We start from the raw sequence: 10,313 nt of genomic DNA on the forward strand, positions 1-10,313 counted from the left end.
CACACTGTGCGATACCCCCGGGGTTGGCTGTCCCGGCTGGGTCCCACCCGGCCCCTTGCCCACCCCAGCTGCCCCCTGGGGATGCAGAGGGCACCCTGGTGTGGGGTCGGCGCCGCTCAGCAGCAGCTGAAGCGTGGGCATCGCCAGCCCCGTGCCGGCCACGCGTGGGGCAGAGCGCAGCACTGCCGGGGCTGCTGTGCCAAAAGGTGACCCAACGCAGCCGAGCCCGGCGCACGATCAGCCGTGTCGCGGGGCACGCCGACACTTTACTGATGCGGTCGTCAGCTGGGGGCTTTGCCAAAGCTCTCCCTGGCTCTCATCCAGCCCAGATTAGCACTGGGAAGGGAGAAATAACTGGGCGATAGGTGCGGGAGAGACACCTGGAGCAAAGCCACCCTGCGGGGGCAGCTGCCACCCCCGGCTGGAGCGGGCCCCGCGGGGCACGGGAGCGGGGCGGCTCCGCCCCTGGTACAGAATTTGATAACTGTGTTCTTCCCTCCGAATAGTCTCGTTTAGCATTAGTAGCTTCGCACGAGTAGCTAAAGCAGCTGAAGCTTTAGGCCGCAAGAGCTGAGCGAGAGTAAACTTTGTGATAAAACTAATGCTGCAGACACAGGACTCGCTGAGTCCAGCAGGTACCAGTGGGATGGAGGAGATAAGGGCCAAGGAGACAATTCCAAGGCAATGAGGTAACTTCAGAAGGCGGCCAGCACAGAGACAGTGAAAACCAGTGAGGAACCAAGAGACCACCGCCCAGAATTTAGTGTTGGGACTTGGGGATCGAGTGCTGGGTGGTACGGGTAGCATTGAGGGGCGTGCCCTGGGGTAGGGGTCCCTCTCCAGAGGCACCAGCTCGAGCTGTGACCTGAGAACTAATAAAAGAGGGACTGGAAACCTTCACCTGGACTTTACGTTCACCAGCAGGACCCCAGGTCGGACCCTGTTACGGTGGCCGGTGCGTGTACATGCGTAACGCCGGCTGCGGTGGCTGCGCGGAGCCACGTGCGGTGGCGGAGGGAGCTGAGCGTCGCCGGCCAGGCTCCTCAGGGGGGTCTGGGTGCCACTTCAGCCCCTTCCCCTGCACCGACCCCCTCCACCCCGAGGGGGCGTCCGGCAGGACGGCACCAAACCTGTCCCCGTCCCGTTCCTGTGCCCGGCTCGTCGTCGTTGTCGAGGGCCGAGGCTTTTAAGACCCCTAGAAGGGACCCAGCTCAGTGGGGGAGGAAAGAGTACGAAATCCTCTCCCTGGGCAGAGGAGGGACGCGTCCGTGTGTCCTTGGACGCCAGGAGCCCTGTTGCCCCCAGGGGCCGGAGCAGCTGAGCCTGCACTGCGCTGTCCCGGCCGGGCGCGGAGGTGCCCGGCGGTCCCGGGGCAGGAGCCGCAGGGAGGGGCGTTCCCGCAGGTCCCGCATTTGGGGGAGCGAGGCTTGTTCCCGCAGCCCCCCGTGCTGGGCACCGCCCGCTCTGCTGCTGGGCTCGGCCAGAGGCCGGTCGCCGGGCAGGGCGGCCGCTCGGCGGCCCCCGCGCGTTCCCCGCCCTGCTGCCGCGTCTCCTACACCGGGGGGTGAAGCGCGGCGAGCGCCGGGCCGGGCCGGGCCAGCGGCGGGTGCCCCCGGCCCGCGGCGGCGGCCGGCGGCCCTGCGGAGCGGCGTGCGGGGGGCGTCCTTCGGGCGTGGCCCGGCGTGGGGGCGTGTCCATGCAGATCAGGCACCGCGCGGCATCACGGGACACGCCCGCACACGACGGTCACCGGCCGCGGCCGTGCGCGGGCGATGCGTGGGCGCTGCGCGGCGGCAGCGCGGCGCGGGGCGCGGGAGGCGGCGGGCGCCGGCGGCGTGCGGGGGTTGCGGGTTGCTGTGTGCGTGTGTTATGTGCGGTAGGCGGGTGGTGTGGCGCGGCGCCGGGGGGGTTGGTGTCATACTTACCTGGCAGGGGAGACACCATGATCAGGCAGGTGGTTTTCCCAGGGCGAGGCTCATCCCCTGCACTCCGGGTGTGCTGACCCCTGCGATTTCCCCAAATGCGGGAAACTCGACTGCATAATTTGTGGTAGTGGGGGACTGCGTTCGCGCTCTCCCCTGGCTCCTGGTGCCCAAAGACAGACGTGGCGGTGGGTCGGGGGCGTTCGCGGGGGTCTGTGCGCGGGGCTGCGATGCGGCGGCGGGGCGGGGGTTCCGTGATGTCGGGGTTCGGGGCGGTAACGGGACGCTGTTGCACAGGTGCCCCGTAGCCCCGGCGGGACCCGGTGCGGGGCGTCGGTAGCAAGGCTTGCTAAAGCCTGCGGCCGCGGGCTGCGGACTTTCCCCGAGACAGGCTGAGCCTACGCCGAGCTCTGCTGAGCTACGCGAAGGTGCTACGAGCGCGTAGGAAACCACTCGCCTGCCCGGCACAGGCCAGCAGCGTTTCTTAATTCCCGCGCTGGGACACGGGGGGAAGCTGCGCCAAGCACGTGGCCGCCTTTGCGTTAAAATGCACCAGTTTTTACACACTTTCTCTGTCAAGTTCCTGTTACATAAATTGCTTAACATGAAAACGCATACTATGTTCGCTGTTAAATTTAACCTTGGCTTTGATTGGTTTCTCTGGTTATATAACTTCATCAATATTCATATCCCAAAATTATCATTGGTCACTGTCAGGACTAGAAACTTGTCTCAACACTGTCGGCAGGCGAGTTTCTCTACCAAAGCCGGACCGCTCCGGCAGCTGAGCGGAACAGTTAGATCACCAAGGTCGACCCGGCAGGAACGTGCGCCCCGTTATCTCGGAGCGCTCGTCCCCCGCGCATACGCCCGGGCCCAAGGCCGACGGGCAACATCTGGGGGGGCTCGGACCCTCCAGAACTTTCAAGCACCATCTAGTGACGGTACTGGGCACGTGCCCCACCGCGGAGTGGGAGGCAGGGGTGTGCGGAGCAGTTACTGGCTCTGCAAGAGAGCAACCTTATAAAAGGGGAAACCAGCGGAGACGACAGAGGTGCTTTCTGGAACATCCCCCCCTCCACCGGCTTCAGAGATGCATCAGACGCCTGGACTCCCCCACCCCCACCCTGGACCACCCAGGCTCCCCCCCCACCCAGGCCGGACGGACCGCTGCAGATCCATGGTGACAGCTATCGCAACAGTCCCACTCTCTCCTGCCCTCTCTCCCTCTCGTTCCCTTTTTCACCTTTTTTTTTCTCTTTTTCTTTGCTTTTCTCTCCCGTATCTATTTTGGGCCAAATAAAGTGACTTGGCACTTGACTCCATCTTGAGTCTTAATTCTGTTCCTGAGAATGTCACAGGACCTAGTCACGATAACACATTGGAGTCAATCACAAGTTAAGCCCCCAACCTCCCAGAATTATCTGAGGCAAGCAAGGGGGTTTAACCTCTGCCAAACTGTTCAGCCCAACAGGGGGTCGTGAGAGTCCCCTCTGCTGATGCCCACCGACCGGGATTCTTGATATTCAAATCGAGACGGGAAGGGTAAGGGGGTTTCCAAGCGCCATCACAGGTGCGTAACAGCTTTCTAGAGCAAGTTTCCTTGGTTTCACAAGACTTAACAAATATACTAACAAATAGAGTTCCTGGAGTTACAGGATTCAAACAAAACTCCTTTATTTGGTTCTTCGTTGTTTCATCCAGTTTCTCTTAGTTTCTTAATGCAAAACAGTAACTACCTAGTGAGGTTTCTATGGTTACGAGTTTCAAAGCACACAATATTCTAATGTTCTATTTCTCCTAGAGACAAATGTGGCGATTCTTTGCAACAAAGGCAGGCCCCAAACCGGTGCAGCGCAGACAGATGAGGCAGCCCTGATGCTCTCCCATGACCGGTCTCCTGGCAGACCAGCTGACAGGAAAGCCACGCACCCAGACACCCTTGACCTGGCAATTCAAGCAACTGCCAAGGAACGGCTACGTCTCCCAGGAAGCGCGTGCGATGCCGCCCTACGTTCCAGCACTCGGGACGGAGGCCTGGGTAGCACCGGGCTCTCGGGATGGATCCCCGGCGTGCAGCTCCGAAGGCTACACAGAATTGCGTGGTCTTCGGATGCAATGATCCGTGCGGTGTCTTGACAAGAGGGACTTGAGAAAGAGTTTGAAAAACTATGGATTGCAGCAGGAGGGGATAAGGGAAAAGGTCCTCCTCTCTGGGACCTGAGCGGTGGTGACATCCGGGGAGCCCGGCAGTGAGCAACCAGCCTCGGAACGGGAGGTACCTGCCCCAGACGTCACCTTCCCGAGGGCCTGTAACTGGAGGAAGTGGGAATGTGAGAACTGGACCAAGGTGGTTTCCCAGGGCCACGGTATTTCCAGCTTCGTGAAGGATGAGGTCAGCAACACCGATGAGAGGTTTATGGGGGCAAGCCCCACAGAAAGCTTGTCACTCCGTTACGGTTGAGAGCCAGCGACTACGCGACGAGAGAATTTCTAGCAAGGGTAGACAGGACAGTCAGATTAAACCTTGTCGACACTGTCAAGCGGAGGACGAGTCCTGCGCGAGTTGGCTCACCGATTATTGAATCGAGCACTGCTCTCTTCAGTGGACGTTATGCCTACGTTTGCCAGTAAAGCAAGAACCGTTGTAAGATCTTAATGTTTGATGTAGTCTAAGCATGTTGTGTGATGGTTGATAAACCAACTGCCCTTTCCTCTCTCTCTGCATAAGGCAGCATGCGGACCCCCCTGGAGCAGCCGAGGGCGACCTAAGCTCGGGTAACGAGGGCGACAGTAAGTAGGGACGAACTGGGGTCGGTATCGTGACGTGTCACCGCTCCTGCCCAAAGGACACTTTATCACCGGCCTTTACCAAGGTGGATGGGCCGGATGGGGCACCGACACTTAACCTGGACGAGGAGCATGTATAAACTTATATATGTTCGATGAACAGCCACAACCGTCAGCAGAAGCCGCATCCATCAAGGTGAGAGAGGGAACGTCCCACGTGGAGACAGAGAAAGGATCCAATGAGGAACTAGGCGACCCCAGCCCCAGGCATCGCTGCGGGATGGAAGCATCAGCTGGGGGCAGGGGAACGGGGATTGCACGGGGATAACCGCGCAGGGCTCCTCTGCTCGGGGTCCCTCTCCGGAGGCACCCAGCTCGGGCTGTTCTTCACCGCGGAAGCCCTCAGCAAACCCGCAGGGGCGCTGCATCAGGGAAAGGCAGGCCGCGCCGGAGCGGGGAGCAGCGGCCGGCGGGGGCTGCGTGTGGGCTCGGGGCGCCGGGGGGCACCCGCCGGCTCGGCGGAGCCGCCCGCTGCCGAGGGCCGCCGCTCTGCCTCGCCGGGCCGCTCTCGGGCGGGAGCGCTCGGGCCGCGGCTTCTCCTGCCGCGACCTCCCGCCCGGCTCCGGCGCTCCGAGGCCGCCTCCCGCGCCCGCAGCCCTGCCCGCCCCGGGGACCCACGGCGGCACCGACCCCTGCGCGAGCAGCGGGGCCCGGACAGCCCCGCCGGTGGGACACCGGCCGGCGAGAGCCCCCGCGGGCAGCCCCCGCGCCCCGAACAGCCGCACATCTCGTCCCGAGCCCGGCCCCGACACCGGTGCCGACACCTCAACACCCAGCCAGAACCGCGAGCACCGCAGAACCGGCACCGCTCGCTGACCTCCCTCACCCGCAAACCGCAGCTGTCTTTGGGCACCAGAAGCCAGGGGAGAGCGCGAACGCAGTCCCCCACTACCACAAATTATGCAGTCGAGTTTCCCGCATTTGGGGAAATCGCAGGGGTCAGCACACCCGGAGTGCAGGGGATGAGCCTCGCCCTGGGAAAACCACCTGCCTGATCATGGTGTCTCCCCTGCCAGGTAAGTATGACACCAACCCCCCCGGCGCCGCGCCACACCACCCGCCTACCGCACATAACACACGCACACAGCAACCCGCAACCCCCGCACGCCGCCGGCGCCCGCCGCCTCCCGCGCCCCGCGCCGCGCTGCCGCCGCGCAGCGCCCACGCATCGCCCGCGCACGGCCGCGGCCGGTGACCGTCGTGTGCGGGCGTGTCCCGTGATGCCGCGCGGTGCCTGATCTGCATGGACACGCCCCCACGCCGGGCCACGCCCGAAGGACGCGCCCCGCGGGGAGTGGGGCCGCGGCTTGGCCGTGGGCTCGGCAGCGGCGGCGGCGCGCTCGGGCGCCGGGACCCTCGGGGTCTTCCCCAGCCTCGGTGGCTCTTTGCCGCTGCGGCTCTCCTTTGCCGGCAGCTCACCCCGGCGTTAATTCAACCTTGCCCGCTCGCTGGGGGCCCGGGCTCCTGCCGACAGTTCCGAACCGAGCTGGCCTGAAACGCCTGCGAAGCGTTTGCTGCTCGGCTGCCCCGCGACCCGCTGAGGCGCACAGACTCGCGCCGTCTGCCTCTGAAAGTCGAGGGATACGGCAGGAGGGCTGGCACCGACGGCCTGGGAGCTCAGCACCCATCTCTGACGGGTCCCTGCCATCCCCTCGCCCCTTCGTGCTGCTAGGCTTCGTTATCATTTCCAGTCATTATGCCAAGCTCTTTCACCTCTTCTTCTTTCTCCCCCTCCTCTTCTTCCCCATCCCCTGATGCGCTCAGCATCCCTCCTCTGGCCTCCACTTGTGCCATCCCGGCCTCACTCCAGCCTCTCACATACCAGTTTGCTTCAGTGCAGGATCAGCTGGACCCCCACGTACACAACCAATGGCATCAGTAAACCCAACTGGACCCCACTGCTGTCCCCAGCAGTTTTCTTATCCATCCTCCCACGCCTGGGAACTGTCCCCACCTGTCAAAAGGTTTTTTCCCAGGTATTTCATGCTCTAGCTGAAGTTTACCTCCGCTTTTAGGCACAGCTGCTTCCATTCTCTGACCTTGCTCTGCACATGTACAGCACGTGCTCTTGGCCCACACACCCCCACCCACGAGCAGCTGGCGCGGACCCGAGAGCTGCCCTGTCCCGTGGGTGCTGGGGCTCGTATCACCACGGCTGTGAGGCTGGAACAGCGTCACCTGCAGCACCAGCACCCCCACCCTGTCACAGGGCCTTGGTGGCAGGTCCTGTTGCGACCGGTGCTCTGTGCGGGGAGGAAGGCTCCGGCAGGTGGGGAAGGAGCGTGCGGGGGGCGTTTGCCACTTTGTTTATCTCATAGACCCATTTAGGTTGGAAAAGACCTCCGGGATCATCAAGTCCAACCCCCAACACAACACCCCCAGGCCTCCTAAACCATGGCCCCAGGTGCCACGGCTGCACGGTGGTTGAACCCCCCCAGGGACGGTGACTCCCCCCCCTCTCTGGGCAGCCTGTGCCAGGGCCTGACCCCTCTGGCAGGGAAGGCATTTTCCCTCACACCCAACCTAAACCTCCCCTGACGCAGCCTGGGGCCGGTTCCTCTCGTCCTGTCACTGGTGACTTGGGAGCAGAGACCAGCCCCCCCCTCACTCCAGCCCCTCTCAGGCAGCTGCAGAGAGCGAGAAGGGCTCCCCTCAGCCCCCCCTTCTCCAGGCTAAACCCCCCCAGCCCCCTCAGCCGCCCCCCAGCACACTTGTGCTCCAGACCCTGCCCCAGCCCCGCTGCCCTTCTCTGGACACGCTCCAGCCCCTCAAGGGCCTTCTTGTCCCGAGGGGCCCAAACCTGAGCCCAGCATTCGAGGTGGGGCCTCCCCAGGGCCGAGCAGAGGGGCCCCATCCCTGCCCGGCCCCTGCTGGCCACACCAGTGCTGACACAAGCCCGGGGGCTGGTGGCCTCCTTGGCCACCCGGGCACTGCTGGCTCATGCCCAGCCGGCTGTCAGCCCCCACCCCCAGGGCCTTCTCCGCCGGGCACTTCCCAGCCCCTCTGCCCCAGGCCTGGGGCGCTGCCTGGGGCTGGGGTGACCCAAGGGCAGGGCCCGGCACTGGGCCTTGTGAAACCCCACACAACTGGCCTCAGTTTATCGCTCCAGCCTGCCCAGGTCCCTCTGCAGAGCCCTCGTACTCTCAAGCAGATCAACACTCACCCAACTTGGTGTCATCTGCACCTCACTGAGGGTGCCCTCGATCCCCTCGTCCAGATCATTGATAAAGACATTAAACAAGTCCAGCCCCAACACTGAGCCCTGGGGAACCCCACTCGTGACCAGCCGCCAGCTGGGGTTAGCTCCATCACCCCAACTCTCTGGGCTCGGCCGTCCAGCCAGTTTCTACCCAACAAAGAGTCCACCCGTCCGAGCCATGAGCCGCCAGCTTCTCCAGGAGGGGGCTCTGGGAGGCAGCGTCACAGGCTTTGCTAAAGCCCGGGCAGACACACCCACAGCCTTTCCCTCCCCCACCAGGTGGGTCACCCTGTCATAGAAGATCAGGTTGGTCAGGCAGGACCTGCCTTTCACAAAGCCGTGCTGGCTGGGCCCGATCCCCTGGCTGTCCCGCACATCTCCCACCAGTCTTCCTCTCTTTCTGAAGAGCAGGCCAAGCGAGGTGCCTCCCTGGTAGGCTCACTGACCAGCCACATCAGGAATTTACCTTCCACACGCTCCAGGAGCCTCCCAGGCCGTTCCCTCTCTGCTGTGCTGTATTCCCAGCAGACATCTGGTCAATCAAAGTCCCCCACTAGAATGAGGGGGACCACTTGTGAATCTTCCTCCAGCTTCTTGTAGACCAGTTCATCTACCTCTTCATCCCGGTTGGGTGGTCTATAACAGACTCCCGGCAGGATCTCTGCCTTCTCGGCCTTCCCCCTCATCCTCACCCATACGCACTCAGCCTTGTCATCACAGTGGCTGAGCTCCAGACAACCGAAGCGCTCCCTAACATACAGAGCCACCCCACCGCCTCTCCTTCCTCGCCCATCCCTTCTGAAGAGCTTAGAGCCATCCATCGCAGCACTCCGGTCGTAAGAGTCATCCCGCCATGTCTCTGTGCTGGTGAACAAGTCATCGCTATCCTGCTGCACAAGAGCTCCCAGCTCCTCCTGTTTGTTGCCCGTGCTGCGTGCATTGGTGCGGATGACCTCGAGCTGGGCTATCGGTTTCACCCCCAAACCTGGCACGTCACCTCTAGGCCCCTCTTTAGGGAGCCTGGCTACACCCCTTCCCCCTTCGAACCCCGTTGTTTTGGTTACGTGTAATGGGCTGGTGGGTGCGTGAAACACGAACAGGGACGTTTTTGTCTCCGAAGGCACCGGGGGTCAGAGCCCAAGAGTCCCGGTACCTCCCCGTGGCGGGGCGAGGTTTATGAGCCCACCCAGCAATGCCCAGACACCAGGAGATGGATTAGAGGGTGGGTTTGCGTTTGCTGAGGGAGCTCGAGGACCCGTGGGGTTACAGGCAGAGAGCGCGGGAGCTGGCGGGTCTGGGGTTCCTCGAGCACCGGCATTTACCAGCCCCTCCCCTTCCCCATGGAGGGTGTGCGGTCACTTTGACGGCACCGTGTGCTCGTGGGGCGGCTCCTCTGCGGGCACCTGCTTTTGCTGCGCTGCTGCCAGCGCCCAGATCCCACGGTCCCGGCACTGGATCTACCGGGCTGCGAAGGCTTTTGTCCACAGGCCTTGTAGGTGCCCCGTGTCGATCTGTACTGGAGCCCAGGACGAAGCAGCACCACTCAGGAGGGTGCTGCCTGTCGACTGGAGCCCAGCCCCGCGTCTGGGGACCGGGGGTCTCTGCCCCAGCCGCAGGACATGGCTCCCGCTTCCCCCTTTGCAGGTTCAGGCAGGCACGGAGCTGAGCCCGTGTCCCCGAGACACCCCGGCCACCCCCGGCCACCCCGCCCAGCCCCAGCCTCCCGCCGGCAGACGCTGCCCCGGGCGGCCACAGCGGCTGCCTCGGCCCCGGCGCCGTCCCACGGGTCCCCTCCCGCCGCGGGCCCCGCGGTGTCCCGCTCTGCCGGCGCTGCGGCCGCAGCTGGGTCCCGCTCGGCTCGGACAGGCCCAGCCCGGGCGGTGCCGGTACCGCTGCCGGTGCCGGGGCGCGGGGACGGGCCGGGAGGGCGTGGCCTGGCGTGGGGGCGTGTCCATGCAGATCAGGCACCGCGCGGCATCACGGGACACGCCCGCACACGACGGTCACCGGCCGCGGCCGTGCGCGGGCGATGCGTGGGCGCTGCGCGGCGGCAGCGCGGCGCGGGGCGCGGGAGGCGGCGGGCGCCGGCGGCGTGCGGGGGTTGCGGGTTGCTGTGTGCGTGTGTTATGTGCGGTAGGCGGGTGGTGTGGCGCGGCGCCGGGGGGGTTGGTGTCATACTTACCTGGCAGGGGAGACACCATGATCAGGCAGGTGGTTTTCCCAGGGCGAGGCTCATCCCCTGCACTCCGGGTGTGCTGACCCCTGCGATTTCCCCAAATGCGGGAAACTCGACTGCATCATTTGTGGTAGTGGGGGACTGCGTTCGCGCTCTCCCCTGGCTT

The 10,313-nt window shown here is 64.1% G+C and overlaps 1 long non-coding RNA gene and 3 other non-coding genes across 4 annotated transcripts; 2 read left to right on the forward strand and 2 right to left on the reverse strand.

Moving 5' to 3' along the window:
- Positions 1–1,917: 1,917 nt before the first annotated feature.
- On the forward strand, positions 1,918–2,081 carry LOC135312942 (U1 spliceosomal RNA). Its single transcript, XR_010372558.1, has one exon. It is a non-coding gene; the product is annotated as a U1 spliceosomal RNA (small nuclear RNA).
- A 1,501-nt stretch (positions 2,082–3,582) lies between these two features.
- On the reverse strand, positions 3,583–5,461 carry LOC135312740 (uncharacterized). Its single transcript, XR_010372409.1, has 2 exons — positions 4,498–5,461; positions 3,583–4,415 (listed from the first exon to the last, which is right to left on the reverse strand). It is a non-coding gene; the product is annotated as an uncharacterized LOC135312740 (long non-coding RNA).
- A 171-nt stretch (positions 5,462–5,632) lies between these two features.
- Positions 5,633–5,796, reverse strand: LOC135312943 (U1 spliceosomal RNA). The gene has a single exon (XR_010372559.1). It is a non-coding gene; the product is annotated as a U1 spliceosomal RNA (small nuclear RNA).
- A 4,349-nt stretch (positions 5,797–10,145) lies between these two features.
- On the forward strand, positions 10,146–10,309 carry LOC135312922 (U1 spliceosomal RNA). Its single transcript, XR_010372537.1, has one exon. It is a non-coding gene; the product is annotated as a U1 spliceosomal RNA (small nuclear RNA).
- The last annotated feature ends 4 nt before the right edge of the window (positions 10,310–10,313 follow it).

The sequence above is a fragment of the Phalacrocorax carbo genome, chromosome 3 (assembly GCF_963921805.1).
Source record: "Phalacrocorax carbo chromosome 3, bPhaCar2.1, whole genome shotgun sequence".
NCBI classification, from domain to species: domain Eukaryota; kingdom Metazoa; phylum Chordata; class Aves; order Suliformes; family Phalacrocoracidae; genus Phalacrocorax; species Phalacrocorax carbo.